Here is a 17406-nt window from a genome sequence, read left to right on the forward strand (position 1 = left end):
AGGATAAGAGGCCATGGGGACAGCAAATCACTGAGGAATCTCGAAAGAGGCCAGAGAGCTTAAGGAAGCAGAGAAACAGTGATCTGCAAACTTGATAACCAACGTGAAGGAGGAAAATACACATTCCCTGGGGACTAAGGCTCTGTTAAATTTGCTCAACACAAATAGTCGTTTCTTTGGCATTGGAATCATAGTGAAGGCAGCTCTGCCAGGGAGAAGACAGGTTACTTCTTACAAGGACTTGGGTGGCAGAAGAAGCTACAGGGAGATGGGCGAGGCATTGGAGGGAAACACTCAGTACCAGTGTTCAACAGTCTGCTGAGATACTGCAGTCAGGACTCCTGCAGCTGCCTGTGCACTCTGCATGAAACGATCAAAGACCCACACAGCCCTTCTAGTGGCCCCCAAATTAAATGGAAATGGAACATTTCATTTTATTTATCTCACTTCTATTTTTTTATTATAACATTGATACAGAAAAGGACACTGATTTTTTAAATGTGGTAAAAATGTACTTAACAAGTTTTACAGTTTTAGCCATTTTTAAGTGCACTGTTGAGCTGCCTTAAGTACGTTCACATGTTTGTTGTGCAAACATCATCACAATCCATCCACGGAATTTTTCATCTTGCAAAACTGAGGCTCTGCAGCCTTAAACAGTAAGCCTCCACACTCTGCTCCTTCCAGCCCCTGCCAATCACCATCCCATAAAGTGCACTGATGTTAAGTGTCATGCACACAACACGCGCACACACACAGGCACACACACCCCTGCGTAGCCACCACCCACATCAAGAGTTTGAACATATCAGGCTCCCCAGGCGTCTCCTCCTGCCGAACTTGGCGATGTTTATTTTTCTCTCTCATCTCCCCGGTTCTCTCTCCATCATTTTGCAAAAGCCTTTATGAGGTACTTATTCATGATGGCATTTTATTTTTCTTTATACAGAGGGAGAGAAACAGCGAGCGACACCGCTTCCACATCCTCCAAGAATTTACAACCTGACTTTGACAAGGAAGGGCTTTAACTGGCTGAATCTCTCCTTCTGTGCCTTGGGCTGGTGCTACCGGACGAAATGCAGGGTTTCCAACTATAAAATCAGCTCTGCCATGCAGAACGTCCCACAGGAAGTGGATGCATGTTGTTTTCATTGTACCCACCCGGTGTCCGCCCCTACATTTGTTTTAGGAAAGTACTTGGGTCTTACCTGTGCATGGCCCACTCAGGGCTGAGCCAGATGCAGGAGTGGACAAGTGATACTGGACTTTGCCAATGAACAAGGCAACCCATGGGCATGGGGGTTGGTGAAGAGATGGGAAGGGGAGTCCGCAAATCTGTTTTGGTCCTACATCTGAACTGTACAATCTTGAGTGTGTGAGAGAATCTTGCTGGCCATCACTGATAAAATGGGGAAGATAATCTTCACATGGCAGAACTGTGCTAAGACTTAATGAGACAACAAAAGTAAAATCATGAGAATGATGCATAGCATCGTGTAAGCGCCCAATAAACAGCATGCGTTAGTATTAATGCTACCATAAAATTAATCATTATTTTCATTTTTATATTAAAGTGAACTAAAATGCTACCTCGGTAGCCTGTGAGCTCATTGAAGACAAGAATGTTGTCTTTTTATTTCTACATTTCTAATGTTTGACACATGATGGACCCTTAGTAAACACATGTTGGGCAGATAAGCAAATGATGCAATCCCGGTTTTAAAAATTTGAGGCTGATCCCATCTCTTCTGCCTATTTCTCTTCACTTTCTCCATAGATATATTTGTTGGCTATAAATGAAGTACACAATGTTGTGATTTAGAATTTCTGATCACTCCTTGTTCCCTCCATGCTGCTGCCCAAGAAGTGGTCTGAAGCTCTCTGGAACTCAGACAGCCGGGTCCCCAGGCAACTGTGCTTGCTCCCCAAGCACCCATGACAGCTAAGCAACCCAGGCGGCAGCCGCTGCGACTGCAGCCCCGGGTGGCAGAAATGTACAAGAACATAGAACTCTACTGTGATGGGTTGAATTGTGTCCGCCTACAAGATACGTTAAAATCCCAACGCCCAGTGTCTCAGAACGGGACCTCATTTGGAAATAGGATCTTTACAGAGGTCATCTGGTTAGAATGCCATGGTAGAGTGGGCCCTAATCCAGTAAGACTGGTGTCCTTTTCATAAAGAGAAAATTTGGACACAGAAACAGCCATGTGCAGAGAGAAAGCGACATGAAGACGCAGAGCAAGAAGACAGCCTTCTGATGGAAGTGGGGCTCCTGCAAGCCAGTGGGAACCAAAGGTTGTGGGGCATACACGAGCGGCCAGGAAGGGCATGGAAAGAGTCTCCCCCAGAAACTTCAAGGGACAACGGCCCTGCCAACACCTTGCTTTCAGATCTAGCTCCAGAACTACGAGACAGCAAGTACCTATTGATCGAGGCCACCCATTTTGGGTATTTTGTTAAGGCAGCCCTTTTTATGGGATCCAAAGCTTTTTTTTTGTTTTGCTTGTTTGTTTGTTTTTTTTTCACAAGAGTGTCCATGTGGTTGATTATAAAAAGGGAGAAAAAGCCATGTCACAAAGCCAAGCCACACCGAGTTAGGTCATTTCATAAGGTGATTCCTAAACCAAGCTTCCGTGGTACTGTGAAACGCTGTGTAGTGGACCTGGGGTTCTGTGACAATTCACTGCTCCTTCCCCCTCTTCCTGCAAGAAAACTATGGCTGTTGAAATCCAAAGAGCATGAAGACGTGAAAGCAGGAACAACAGAATTGCCAGCCTTTTGTGTGAGTCCAAGGGAGGGATGTGAAGTGATATGGGCAGGGAAACCTCAAAAGATGCTTGCCTATCTCAGGGGACATGGTGGTGACGTTGCAATGCAGGGACCCAGAGTAACCCTGGCAATACCACAGCCCTTGCGGACATTTTCTCACTACTGGGATTCATGAGTTGAGCAAATACTTTGGCTCCCTCAGTAAGAGCACAATCTCAAGTTTCATAAAAGGGATGCAAAGTGGCTAATGGACTGGGAGAATTGGGTTGTAGCTGGAAGCACATTTCAAAAGTACATTTTGTTTATATGAAAACCTCATTTAAGTACCAGTTTAAGGGAAAGCTGCTAACAGGGCAAGTTTAATATGACTAATACTCATGCAACCTCAGAACATTCCATATGCACCCACCCAAGAGATACAAATTTTAAAAACACTTTAATGTCACTAATATGGTAAGATGCTACTAATACGATACAAATTATAACAAGAAGACATAAACACGATACTGAGTATTTGCTGAGGAACTCAGTGGCAAATTTGATTCTTATACTAATATGATGACAGGTTGCAAATCCATTGAAATCCATTGCACCATTTCTCCATTAGTCCACATTTATGATGTTACAAATGGCAAAGTTATTTACAGATTAGTCATTCTTTGAGACTTTGCAGCCTTGACGCTAATAAGTGTATTGATTTTGCTGCCTACATGAACCTAAAATTCTCATTTTGTCTTTCTCAAGAAAACTCACGATGTAAAACTCATTACAGTTTGCAAAACAACATTTACATTGGTCAAACATAGGGCTCACCGATATATTTTGAGGCTATTGATTGGCTGAACGAGGACTAGAGCAATTGCAGTATCATGTGTGCTTCTGGGAAGCTGCTTGCTTGGAGTATGAATTCCCCCAGAGCTAAAAGTCCATAGGCGTGGAAGAGATTTCTGGGCAGGAAATTGTAGGTGCACCAGGAGAAGTCTGTGCAAGGAAACCTCTGGGGTCTTATCCACTAAATGGCCCTGCTCCAGGACACCAGACTGATGCCTCCCCCACCCCTTCGACCCACACCTATTAATATCACATACTTCCAAAAGGGTTGGGACCATATCTGCTTCGTTTTGATGAATCTCTATGCCTCTTCTCTTCCCTTAATTCTCTCTCTTTGACTTCCCTTTGATGCTCCCATCAATGAGTCCATCTTCTATCTCTCTCCAGTTTCCATTCCCAGAACTTTGCACAATGTTTTAGTGGGGGATGGCTTTATGGGTCTTAGTCATCTACCCTCACATTGCAGAGAGGAGATGCTGCACACAAACATAGATCTTCTTTCCAAAAGCAGATGCACTTTGTGTATCTTTGCTTTGAGCAGTTTATTTATAATGTCCTGGGTATGTTATTTATTTGTATTTAGGCTGCCTATATCTTTTCCTATAATCTTGGGATTTACAGGTTGATGTTTTCACTATATTTGGAAAAATTTTTGTTATTATTTTTTCAAATATTTCTCTGTCCCATTTTCTGTCTCTCGCTTCCATTTAGAACTTCAATTATATGTATTTAAATGTTTGATATTTCCCATAGATCGCTAAGGAAACTTTGTTCATTTTTTTTTCAGTATATTTTCTTCTCTCTGTTCCTCAATTCTATTGTCCTATTCTATCTTCAAGTTTACTAAGTTCTTTATTCATCATTTTCTAGTCTGCTATTTACATTCAAGATATTATACACCTCAGTTCTAGAATTCAATTTGGTCCCTATTTATAGCTTTCATTCCACTCCTGAGATTCCCATCTTTGAACTTACTGTGCTCATCTTTTTCTTTAAATCCTTCAATATGTATAATAGTTATTTTTAGAATAACTTGACTCCTAATCTAAACATTTGATCCACCTTGTAGTCATTTTCTATTGACTATGTTTTCTCCTAATCGGTGGCCAGCAAGCATTTTCTTAAAGGGCCAGAAAATAAGTATTTTAAGCTTTGTGGACTTTCTGGTCTCTGTTGAAGCTACTCAGCCCTCCCACTGCAGCCAAAGGCAATATGCAAACAAAATGGAAATGGCTGTATTCCAGGTGGCTATCCCACAGGCTACGGCTTGCCCATCCCTGACCTAGATAATAGCTCGATTTTTTCTCTTCTACACATGAGTAGTGTAGGTTTTGTTCAATGGTGGACATTTTAATGGACACATTATGGGGAGTCTGAATTATGTTTACTTCTTTTATCCTACAGTTGAGATTTTTTTCTGGAAGCAAATAATTGGCATATACTTTTAGCCCTTCAAGCTCATGTCTTTGATTGATTAGGGAAAGTCTACTTTGGATTTGTCCATGATCCTAAGACATGGCCTTTACTTATAGGGCTGGAATTGGCTAACATTTTTTTTTAAAGGGTCAGATAATGAAAATTTCAGGCTTTGTAGATGACATACAATCTCAGTCCTATTTTCTTATTTTTTTAACCCTTTAAAAACATTAAAAAATATTCTTGGACCACGGACTATACAAAAACACTCCACAGGCCATATTTGGCCTGTGAGGCGTAGTAGGCTGACCACTGCCCTAAGACGTGCTCTTTACCCCTAGACTGTGATCTTTCAGAAGTCTTGACCCAATGCCTGCAACATCTTGTATCTCCATCCAGGCCTCATCACCACAACTATTCCTCTCTGCTTGGACCCTTGGAGCCTGGCCCTACATGTACATGGCCTAGCTCTCAGCCAAGGAACCAGGGTATGAGACTTCTGCCCCCTGCACAGCTCTGCCTTCTCTAGCGTCCTGCTCCATGAATTCCAGCCACCTTGTCATCCCCACTTCTGTTCTCTGTCTCTTTAGCTCAGTGAACTTTCTGTTCTCTAGTTGGGCTCTACTTCCCTGAAGCCATAGTGGAGACGTCCTCCCCACCCCAGGCGTGGAGCTGGATCGAGTGTGGGTCTCCTCTCACGTGCCTCTGGTCTCTCAAGAATCACCACTCTATGCTGCCTGGAGTCCAATGCCTAAAAACTTGTATTCTATACATTTTGCCTAGTTTTATGGTTGTTTACATAAGGAATGATTGTTCCATGGCCAAAATCAGAGGATCCCCTGATTTTACATTATGATAATCTAATCCTAGGACAGCTCTCTGGGATATAAGGTTATCATTTGGGTAAAATTGTGTATTGGTCTTAACACCACTTTCTTTCGCTGCATTAACAATGAAAAGTAATATTCAACTAGTACTTTTCAAACATTTATTTAGTTCCTACTATGTTATAGGCATTAGAGAGCAGAGCAATAAGCAAGGTGAGTTCTAGGGGATTACATAGAAAGGCAGCAGGAAGGTAGGAAAGAGAGATCACGAATAAGTAAACAGGTAAATAAATTAGATAATTATAGTGTATGGGCAAGTGTAAAGAAGACGGTAAGTATGGTGACAAAATAAAGAGTAACAGTAGCATTAATTAAGTTTTGGAAAAGTCATGCTGGCTTAGAGAAGTGAATGGATGACCCAGGAATCCCGCTGCTGGGCACATGTCCAGAAGGAAGCCTACTTCAAAAAGACACCTGCACCCCAATGTTCATCGCAGCACTATTTACAATAGCCAAGACATGGAAACAGCCTAAATGTCCATCCACAGATGACTGGATAAAGAAGACGTGGTATATTTATACAATGGAATACTATTCAGCCATAAAAACCAACAATGTAATGCCATTTGCAGCAACATGGATGTCCCTGGAGAATGTCATTCTAAGTGAAGTAAGCCAGAAAGAGAAAGAAAAATACCATATGAGATCGCTCATATGTGGAATCTAAAAAAAACAAAAAACAAAAAAACCCATAAATACAAAACAGAAACAGACTTATTGACATAGAATACAAACTTGTGGTTGCCAAGGGGGAGGGGGATGGGACGGGACAGACTGGGAGTTGAAATTTGCAGATACTGACAGGTATATACAGAATAGATAAACAAGATTATACTGTATAGCACAGGGAAATATGCACAAGGTCTTGTAGTAGTCATGGTAAAAAAGAATGTGAAAATGAATATATATATGTTCATGTATAACTGAACAATTGTGCTCTACACTGGAATTTGACACAACATTGTAAACTGACTATAACTCAATAAAATTAAAAAAAAAAAGAAAAGTGAATAGAACGTTGAATGATCATAATTAGTTGTCCAAACCTGAACCTTATTGGGAGGGATGGAAGTACATTCATAATTACACCAGGACAACAGTTGTAACTGGGACTGTTCCAGGCAACCCAAGATATACATTCTCACCTTAAAAGAACTGGAAAGCACGTCAACTTATTTGAAAGCGCTGGGGGGTAATGTGGATAAGAAAGCATGGTAGCCTCAACTTTGCTTGTGAGAATGGATTTGGAGAGGAATTGACAGACTTGAGATGTTATGGATTACAAATCCAAAGGAGGTTGTAGAAGTGAGGAAAATGCAGGAGTCAAGAGTGACACTTGCGTCTTCTGGCCTCAGCAAATGAATCTGGGTCTATTACAAGGAGATACAAGAAAGGAGGGAGACCAGACTGATGGATATGTGTGAAGAGGAGAGGTGGTAAGTGTAAACCTGGATGTACTGAGACTTGGGTATATTTCAGCTTAATATATTAAGCTGAACTAAACTGAAATAAAAGTAGTCTTCTGGGTAATACAACTTAGCACTCAGGCAAGATTCCAAAGTTGGGTGGAAAATACCCTTTGAAAGAAAGATCTGTCCCAGTCTCTGCATCCAAGATGAGTAGTAATGTCCTCTGACCTCTCATAGTACCTCATTTCATACTCACCAAATGGCATTTTCTTCTGCCTTGCTTTATCATTCCTTATTTCCATTTTTGATACCTTCTAGTAGACCACATAGCCCTTAAAGGCAAGATGTCTGCCTTTTGGGCAAGATACCCATGCATTTTCCCGGAAAGGTAAGAGAGCTACTTTCCTGGTGGTGTGTAGAGTACATGCTTTATCTACTTCCACATGAGCTTTTAGAATCGCCTAATTACTCTACGATGCCCAAGAACCAAGACTTCTCAGGATGGCAGCTTTAAGGTAGCAGCAGAGAAGCTTAGCTTGTGAAAAACCTACAGTGTGTTTAAACCAGATGGGACTCACTTTTTCTCATGCTTGGGGTGAGATGTGCTCATGAAGGGCTAGCCTGCTGATTAGGAGTTCACTTCTCTTGATGGCAAACGTAGCCAGAGGGAATCATCTAATAACACGTCACTCTGGGCAAAACTGCGTGCACCGAGGATTTTCCAAATTCTGACCCGAGTTCTGCTCACGGGTTCATGAACCCTCCCAACCACAGTCTTATCAGCCTTGGTCTTTGTTGGCCTTAATCAACTTGGTGTCTGTACAGCTAGGTTCTGATTTCCCAACCTGCACCACCTGAGTAGCCGAGGGAAGAAAACAGCTGAATCTCAAATTTTTAGTTTGAAGTAACTTACGGGAAATATTCTGGGTGTGATGCTCTTGGCTAATTAGAAAGTTACGTTCCCTAGGGCCATGCTCCCAAATCACTTTATGCAAAGGGAGATGGCCCTGCTTTAGAGTATTTAGGAGCAAATAGGCAAAACCAGGTTCCAGGTTAATCAAAACCACTTAAACGTTAACTCAGCTATGTTGAAAACCATCCTATGTTTAATTCAGACACCTATAAAAACATGCCTTTGGCTTAAATATGTCAAACCATAAATGCAACCAAGAACAAGGGTACATGACCATCGAAAAATAACACTGTAAAAATTGCCCCCCCAAATTTAATCTCTCAGTTGCTATCAGCAGAATACTCCACGAGTGTTCACATCCGTATACACACGTGCTGCATCTTAGGCAGACAAGCTTCCAGGAATCATGATGCCAAGCTTTCTATCCGGAAGGTTTCTATATTCTTAACAGCAGCCTGCAAATTAGAAATCATATCGGACCAAATACAAATGTGCAAACTATAGCAGCAAATGCCCCAGCCTCCTCGCATGCGAGGAAGACGTTGTCTTATCCACATCAAGTGCCCCAGTTACCCTGTCAGCTCAGTGCAAGTTGCCCAGCTGTTGGGAAATGTAACGTGAATGAAAGATCAAGCTGCAGTTGCTTTAGAATCCACTCAATAATCCAAGACTTCCCTCAAGAATAGCAGTGATGAATTATAAAAGAAAAGAAAGAGAAGGGGAGGGGCAAAAGAAGGATCATAAGGCCAACATGATGGAACATCTACTTGGAAAACCTTGCCTGATGGAATTGTTAAGCTGTGTTGTCTCTCATTAGGGTGATGGCACTTTTTCTGTACAGGATCCCCAGAAGCAGAGCTGGAGTAAAATTCAAATGCAAAAAGTGCGTTTGAGAGATGATCTGAGGAAATACTAGTAGAGTAATGGGAAACTAAGACATGGAACGGGAGGAAATCAACAAGGGGGTGTTAACATGCAAGTGACCACTATGGGAAACTGGCATTTAATCCCATTGTGGAACTCTGGGAGATGGGGTGGAACACAGCTCCGAGTTAGCCCACCCAACAGGGTGACAAAGCTAGGGCCCTCGTCTGGAAAATCTCTGTGCATACTGAGGTGAGTGCTTCTTCTGGGCATAGGAAGTCCCTGAAACTCCTGGCTTGCTCTGGGCGTGAGTGGAATGCGTCTCATCGCCAGAAAAGCAGCCCCTATGAAGAGGCTCATCGATGCTTTCAGTAAGCCATCTTTGGTACTGTGAGAGGAGAGTGACAAGAGGAAATGTTAGGCCTCCAAAGGCATCTGGGTGCAGGCATCCCCAGAAGCCTTTAGAATCATTCACTCACTCATTGATTCATGCATTTTATTCAAAACTTAGGTGATGTAGACAAATGATCCTTGTTTAAATAATGTTTACATTTTCATTACCTATTTTATATACTTGGTGAGTAGAAATCAACAGAACAAGCAAATAACAAAACAAATCAAAGGGTCAGTGCTATTAAGACAGACATTCCCTTGATACTTCATTTCCTTCTGTGGGACTTAGATGGGAAAGAAACAAATGCCAAAGGGAGCTGTGAAAGAGGAGGTTCAAAAGGCAGACATGGGCGGATCCTGTGTCACTGACTCCCTTGGAGGGTGGTTCTGGATGCTCTGCACTCTGACTTTGGAAATTCCAAATGAAAATGGAATTTGAAATGCAATGAAAATGGAGGTGGCTAATCCCAGACCACAGAGCAAATACATCAGCATGTGAATGCACAAGAGAATTGGTTTGCTTAGAGCAAGGATAGTATATAAATAGTGTTTCAGGATTTGGGGAGCATATGATCTTTGTCCATTGGTGTTAAACCTATGCATGGTATGTTACATGGCAAATGGGATTTTGCAGATGGAATTAAGATTATGGCCTTAATTTAAACTAGGGGGATGATCCTGGATTATCTGAGTGGACCTAATGTAATCATGTGAAGCTTTGAAAGCAGAAGAGGAGTCAGTCAGAAAGATGCAATGGAAGAAGAGGCAGGAGAGATCCAATCCAAGACAGAGATCCACTCCAACAAGAATGGCTTCAAGGACGGAGGAAGGAAGCTATGAGTGAAGGAAACGTGCTGGCCTCCAGGAGCTGGGACTGGCCTCAGCTCAAAGCCAGCAAGGAAACAGAGATCTCAGTTGCACAGCTGCAGGGAACTGAATTCTGCCAACAGCTAGAATGAGCAAGGAAACAGATCCTCCCCAGAGTGTCCAGAAGGAACACAGCCCTACCAACATCGTGATTTTAGCCCCGTGAGACCCATGCTGGACTTCCAATGTGAAGAACAGTGAGATAATAAATTTGCATTTTGTAAACAACTGATTTTGCCATAATTTGTTAGGACAGCAATAGAAAACAAACACAAATAGATCTCAACATAAGTAACAGCTCTGATCTAATCATTTCGGCTGCCTAGAAGGGTTCTGTTTAGATTAAGCTTTCAAGATCACCTCCTGAGTTCGGTGGAAAGAAGCCCTTGATCAGTTGGCAGGGACGGTCTCAGAGACATGGAAGGCTGAGGGTGGACACGTGACCTCCACATTCACCATGGCTGGTGGAGATTCTCTGTGTGTTCCTTCAGTTTAACTTATTATTACTAGCTTAGAATACTGCTCTGTGTGCTTGTGTTGTCATTGTTGGGGGCATGAAGGGACACTTCATGGCTCTTTGGAAAAGGAAATCCTACATCTTTAGCATAGAAACCACTATATGACCAAACTGTTCTTAGAAAATCAATGATCTGAGTCCAATATCAGTAAGTGGCTGGAGACAGGGGGTTCTGCAACCCTAAGTAGCTTGGAAGACAGGTTAGATGACAAATTTTCCTCTTGTTGAGCCAAGCCTTTGCATTTTATTTCCTTCTCTTCATGGACAACTCTGGATAAAAGCAAAATTTCTAAGTAAGCTTGAGACACTAAAATATGAAAGATTCAAATGCAAATATTCTTCCAAATCCCACTTGCTTGCTCACGTAGATAAGGTTGCAGACAAGTTACCCTACGAAGGTGGCCTCCCAGGAGTCTGCAGACTCCAGAGATGGAACCATGTACCAGGGCCACGACTCACACAGTCATCTGCTGACCTCCCTGGCCACATCAGCCAATCAAGGATTTGCTGGGTTCATCTGATGTGTTGGACACTGAGGTAACACAGAAGGAGCCGAGGAGCCTAGGAAAGAACCCTTGCCCTCTGGGAGAGTACTTTTGTTTCACATCTGATTTTAAATTGCATAGCAACAGGGTACAAAATATTCAATCGAATCTAAGGTACCAAAACTCATCAGAATCACCTACAACGTTTTGGGTTTGTTTAGCAGTCATGTCTTGGACCCACGCAAGACACGTGAATGCATCTTCCAGGGCTATCATAACAAAATGCCACGGACTAGGTGGCTTTAACATCAGAAATTTATTTTTTCACAGTTCTGGAGGCCAGAAAGTCTGAGATCAAGGCGTCAGCCAGTTTGCTTTCTTCTGAGGTCTCTGCTCTTGACTTGCACGTAGCCGTCTTCTCCCCGTGTCTTCACACAGTCTTTCCTCTGTGTGGGTCTGTGTCCTGATCTCCTCTTTCTTGTAAGAACGCCAGTCATACTGATTAGGGCCCAACGATATGACCTCGTTTCACCTCAATTACCTCTTTAAAGGCCCTGTATCCAAATATGGTCATGTTCTGAGGTCCTGGGAGTTAGGACTTCAACGTATGAATTTGGGTGGACATGATACAGCCCATAATAACATGATAATCCAGTATCTCTAGGGTGAGGCTAGGACATCACAATGTTTTACCAACTAAGTTTGAGAAAAATAGCACTTTTAATAGGTGGCCTTTGGGGTGTACTCTGAGAAGTATGAACTAATTGATATATGGTGACCTCATACTGCCCCTCCTGTATCTGCAGGGATGTGGGTGGCTCCTTGTGACTGAAAGGGAGGTTATCTCACTCATGCAGAGAAGGAAAGGGCTCTCACATGCCCCGCAGGCTCTCACATGCCCTGCAGGCTCATGGTGACTCAACCAAATGAGCAAATGTAGGTGAAACATCTAGCCCTGTCTACGACAGAAACCAAGAGCTTCTTTCCCCTGGTCTGCCAGTAGCAAAATGTAGGGCCAATCCTTAGAGGCATCAGGGAAACATTTTGAAAATGATACGAGAGCTGGCTTTTAGCAAACCTTTCACCAAACTCTTGGCTCTGCATTTCTCCCAAGTTTAGCCTATTTCCCAAGTGTATCAGGAAGGATTCTTTGATCACAGGCAGAAGGAATGAGATCTGACTAACTTCAGCAGAAAAAGAGATCATTGGAAGGCTATGAGACAGCTCAGGGAGGGCTGGGTAACCAGCTTAAATATATAAAAAGAGGAGTGGGGGTAGATAGATGTGGAAGTCTACCCTAGGAACCATCTCCTCACCCAGCCTTCCCAACTCGTTACTGTATTTGCCCCCTACTGTGTATCACCGCATTCAACATGTGCTGTTGTTTGATAGAGTGTGCTGCCCTCCCCTGCAAATTCATACACTGAAATCCTAATGGCCAGTGTGATGGTATTGGGAGGTGGGGCCTTTGGAAGGTGATGAGGTCATGAGGGTGGAGCCCCCATGAATGGAATTAGTGCCTTTATAACAGAGACCCCAGAGAGCTCCCTTGCTCCCTCCAATATGTGGGGAGATGATGAGACGTCTGTTCCTCACCAAACATGCTGGCACCCTGACCTTGCACATCCAGCCTCCAGAACTGTGAGAAGTACGTTTCTGTGTGTTGATAAGCCACCCAGGCTGTCGTGTTTTGTTACAGCAGCCTGCGTGGACTAAGACGGATTCAAAGTCTCAGGAGAGAGAACTCCATTGGCCTGCATTGGCCACATCTCCTTGGCTTACTAATTGTTTCCCCAAGAATGAACACGTGAGGGAAGAGAATTAACCCCAGAAGGACAAGGGAATGCTGCTACCTCAGGGGAGGAATGTTTGCTGACTGCCAACTGTAACATGTGTCCACTCCACCCTCTACGTACCTACAAACGTGCACAGCCTGAGAAAGGGCTCTCTTAGGCCACGAAAGAGACCTTGCTGTCTAAATGCGACTTGCCTCTTTCTGCTCCCAAATAGAGGAAACTACAGAATGTCCTATTTACCTGCTTCATGCCCCATTCCCATTCCCTGTCAAGGCTTTTTTTTTTTTTCTCTCTTTCTTTCTTTTTTTCTGGAATGGTATTTATATCTCAGAAGAACACAGCAGGAAAGTAAGTCCTCACTGGGGCATCAGTCATAGAAATGAGGAGCAGCCATGACAAATTAAAACGTCAGCATTATTAGCTGTTTTGCTTGGAAGCTGTCTGATACTGATTTAATGATAAAACAAGAAATGGGACGGATTTACCCTGGAAAAGGAGAGGACGACTCGGGAAAATGGGTTAAAATTAAAGCAAGGGAAAGAGAGAATAAATATTAGGCCAAGTGTCCTAAATGGAATAACTTTGGAGTCCTCCTCAGTGGGAGCGTTGAAACGCCTAGGGAGACCCAAAGGAGGACTGATGAATCAGCATGCACGTGAGTTTCAGGATTCAGCGTCAGAGACGTAGGTAGGCGACCACCTGTACTTTTTCTCTCCTTAATGGCGCCTCCCCATGAAGTTGGGGGAAGTTAAAATCTGAAACTAGTGGGCTGGTTTCTTGATCCATTCTCCTTCGAACGCATCAAGTAATGGCCTTGGCAAATATTGGGGAGCACGTGAGATCTGTACATAAGACTGTGGAATGCAAGGTCTTGCGAAGATGACATTCTTTTTAAAAAATGTTCATGTATTTATGAACTTCTCATTTTAGTAGGGAAGCTGCCCTCGGAGATTTTGCTGGTGGTCTGAGTTTCTGCAGTTTCTACAAGTACAGAGATAATTACTTTGGGATAAACTCCCTTTGGTTGGGGAAAATCACTAAGATGTGACCATTAGTTTTGTAAGATTAAAGCAAGCACTGATCTTTTTTCTTTTTTCTTTTTCTTGTGCATGTGCACACGGAATCTGCAAAGAGCTGGGCAAGGGACACTGACTGTGAGACCTCTCTCTAAGTACCCTGCACACTGGGTTTCTGTTACCTTCTGAGTATTCAGCAAAGCTTTGCAGTCACCAAAGCCTGACTTGAGCTGAGTTTTGGGGATGTTAACAATGTCCATGCTTCCAGAGGACTGGTTCTGAAGACAAAACAATCTAGACGGCAAGTTGCTAGATCCTGTAAGCAAATAGAATATTCTGGAGCAGATGAAGAGTCTGCAAAGGACAAGCCCCATGACGCATATGTGGAAAATGTCATCCTTGATGCAGGACCTTGAGAAAAATGATAAATCTATTCTTCTTTTCTAGACGGATGGGGTTCTGAGTCCTTAGGGTCGGCACAAAAAAATAAGCACTATTTTACTTTGTGTTTCAAAGCCTTGGACCGGCAATCTGTACTGTAAAAGCCATCTCATTTGGGGACAGGAGAAGGTAGTTCATGGAAAACCTTTCAAAAGAAGGAATCATTTCTAAAGCGATACAGAGGTTTCTTAAATTATTTGTTTTCATGTAAGATATATTCATGTGCAATAACTTATCGATCTTTGATGAGTCCAAGGCCTTTTCTTTTGAGTGTTGATTGAAATCCTTCATCATCTTTCCCACACAAACCTCACCCCCATTTCATAGTCTCTAGTAGAAATCAGCCAACTATGGCCCCAGGGCAAACCTGGCCCACTCACTTGTTCTTGTCAATAAAGTTTTATTGGAACACACCCTTACTCATTCACTTTGTCTATGGCTATCTTAGTGCCACAAAGGCAGTGCTGAATAGTTGCAGTAGAAACCACATGGCTGTGAAGCCTACAATAGTCATTATCTGGCCCTTTACAGAAAAAGTTTGGCAACCTCTGATCTATACTAACAGTCCTGGCTTTGCTTCATGTAAAGTAAGAATTTCAAGCTACAAATGAAAGATTCTGAAGGCAGACCCTTTCCAGATGTCCGAAGGTTCTTTTCTACTAACGTGTTACTCCTCCCCCTCAAAGCTAATCCAAATAATTTTTGAGACTTGCTTTCACAGACTGTTTCCCAAGCATTAACTTAGTTTTCATAGAAACAGCTCTTTTTCTTATTGCACTCATTTTTCACCAGTTTACATAATATTCTGCTAAATAATGTAATTACAGTAACAAGTGCAGCTGGCAGAAGCAGGTCTGGGAATAAATACAGCTGACTCTTGGCAAACAGACCCCACAGCAGGTGAAGAGGAAGGTGAGGTTGTACAGAACAGTCACATCACAGGATGGCGGGGCATCTGTCAATGTGTTTTAGAAAGGGACAGGATGCTATGTGTTAATCTGGCAGGTTTCATAAGTGGACGCCGATTTGGTTAGCTTCCTCCATCCATGTCCTTTTACAAAGCATCTCTCATTTCAGGAATCTACCAGTTTTACAGGTATCATGTTGTCATGGTTATTTGACCCATGCTCATCTTCTCCACTAGCTTGTAAGGGTTAGGAGAGTGGGAACCGTGGGTTTTGGTATACCATTCTTTCCCCACCACCTGGCATGGGCATTGGCATACGGTCCATGATCAAAAATTATTTCTTGAATTAATAACTGAATGGAAACAGGCACTCCTACAATGTGCCATCCTAAACCTGTCGTCCAAAAACCATGGATCTTGTGAGGTTGCATCAAGGAGTTGGGGCCTTACATTTCCTTCCCAGCTGTCCTAAGATCCACTGAGGAAGAGGGGGAGCTTTGGAAGGGTCGGGAGCAGAGAGGCAGGGGATTCTGACAGCTCACTCCCAAGGCAGATGGGAAATTTCATTTTCTGATGCCCGGATGCAGGCAATGGGTTTAAGCCAAGATTATCATTAGCAATCTGCATTTTGCAGTCCACATCACTCTTGTATCTAGCAGAAATGAGAAACTTGCTTCTAACTGGCAAATTAAATATTGATAATGCAGATCTGCTCCACAACATCCTTCACAAGGCTGGCGCCATCATTTCAGTGTTTCTAAAACTTCAGTCATTTGCTTTCCAGTGTCACAATTTTTGTCATCACCGCAGGCGATCTGTAACATTATGTAGTTAATATTTATCTTTATAGCAGCTCATTTTAAACCTCAATAGATGGACTTGCCAAGGAAACTTTGTGTTGCCACTGCAAATGAGAAACCAATATCAGTAGTCATAAATATAAGTTAATGGGGAAAAAATTAATGCCTAACAATTATTAAAAACCCTTTCTACACCAGACACTGTTCTGAGAACCTCATATGCATTAATTATTTTAATCTTGGTTTGCTTGCTCACACACACATACACACAACTTATTAAATACGCACAATTATTACCTCCATTAAAAGAGGAGGGATTGGAGGCACAGAAGATTTAAGTAACATGCGTGGTACTGAATTGCAGAGTCTCAGTTTTTATCTCAGTAGGCCTAGCTCCAGGCCCCTCGTTCTTAGCTACCACCATAGCCTGCAAACAGTGTGTTTAAAGTCTAGATAGACGCTTTGGCTGCTGCAGGCTTTAAGCCCGAGGCACGCTCCGCTTCTGTTAAAAAAGAGAGCTTAGAAATTGGCAGAGACTTGCTAAAGATACTTTAGTTTAAACCGAGAGTTTCTCATCGAGATAAAAAGGATCGCGAGAGAATTGAAAAGGGAGTAAGTTGCTAAGTGACTCGCGCTTTCACGCTGACTTGATGTTCACCGCCCGGAAGCTGGGAGGGTCGCACAGGGTCGGTGTCCTCCACGCTGGGAAACGCTGCGCCACCGGCGGGGGGTAGCGCATCCACTTCCCTGAGTCCTTTGCTGGGTTCTGGTCTCTACGTTTGGGAAGTGCAGCGGACACCCTTGGGGATGTGTACTCGCTGACAGTGGCTCTCTTTTCTCTGCTAATCCAGTCCCCCTGCAACGGTTGGCCCTGGGTGACGAGGTTTATCCAGCCGGCTTCCCGGAGCACAGCTGATTGGACCAGAGCGAGCAACGGCCCCAGGCTGGACCAATCAGAGTCCTTTTCCGGGAATCCGTCATCAGGATCCATGAACGGTTAGTCCCTACCCCTGCGTGGGTTCTGACGGCTTTCAGCCTCGAAGCTCTGGTCCTTCCGAAGTCTGGTGGCATGCCTTTCCTGCTCGGGCTCGC

At 43.1% G+C, this 17406-nt stretch overlaps 1 protein-coding gene and 1 long non-coding RNA gene across 3 annotated transcripts in view; both read right to left on the minus strand.

Moving 5' to 3' along the window:
- Window positions 1-17406, minus strand: part of RBFOX1 (RNA binding fox-1 homolog 1) — a 1384890-nt gene that overhangs the window by 547158 nt on the left and 820326 nt on the right. The gene's annotated exons all lie outside the window — the stretch shown is intronic.
- LOC140686916 (uncharacterized) lies at window positions 15321-17191 on the minus strand. The gene is made up of 2 exons (XR_012060922.1): window positions 16612-17191; window positions 15321-16418 (listed from the first exon to the last, which is right to left on the minus strand). It is a non-coding gene; the product is annotated as an uncharacterized lncRNA (long non-coding RNA).

This window comes from Vicugna pacos, chromosome 18 (assembly GCF_048564905.1).
Source record: "Vicugna pacos chromosome 18, VicPac4, whole genome shotgun sequence".
NCBI lineage: Eukaryota > Metazoa > Chordata > Mammalia > Artiodactyla > Camelidae > Vicugna > Vicugna pacos.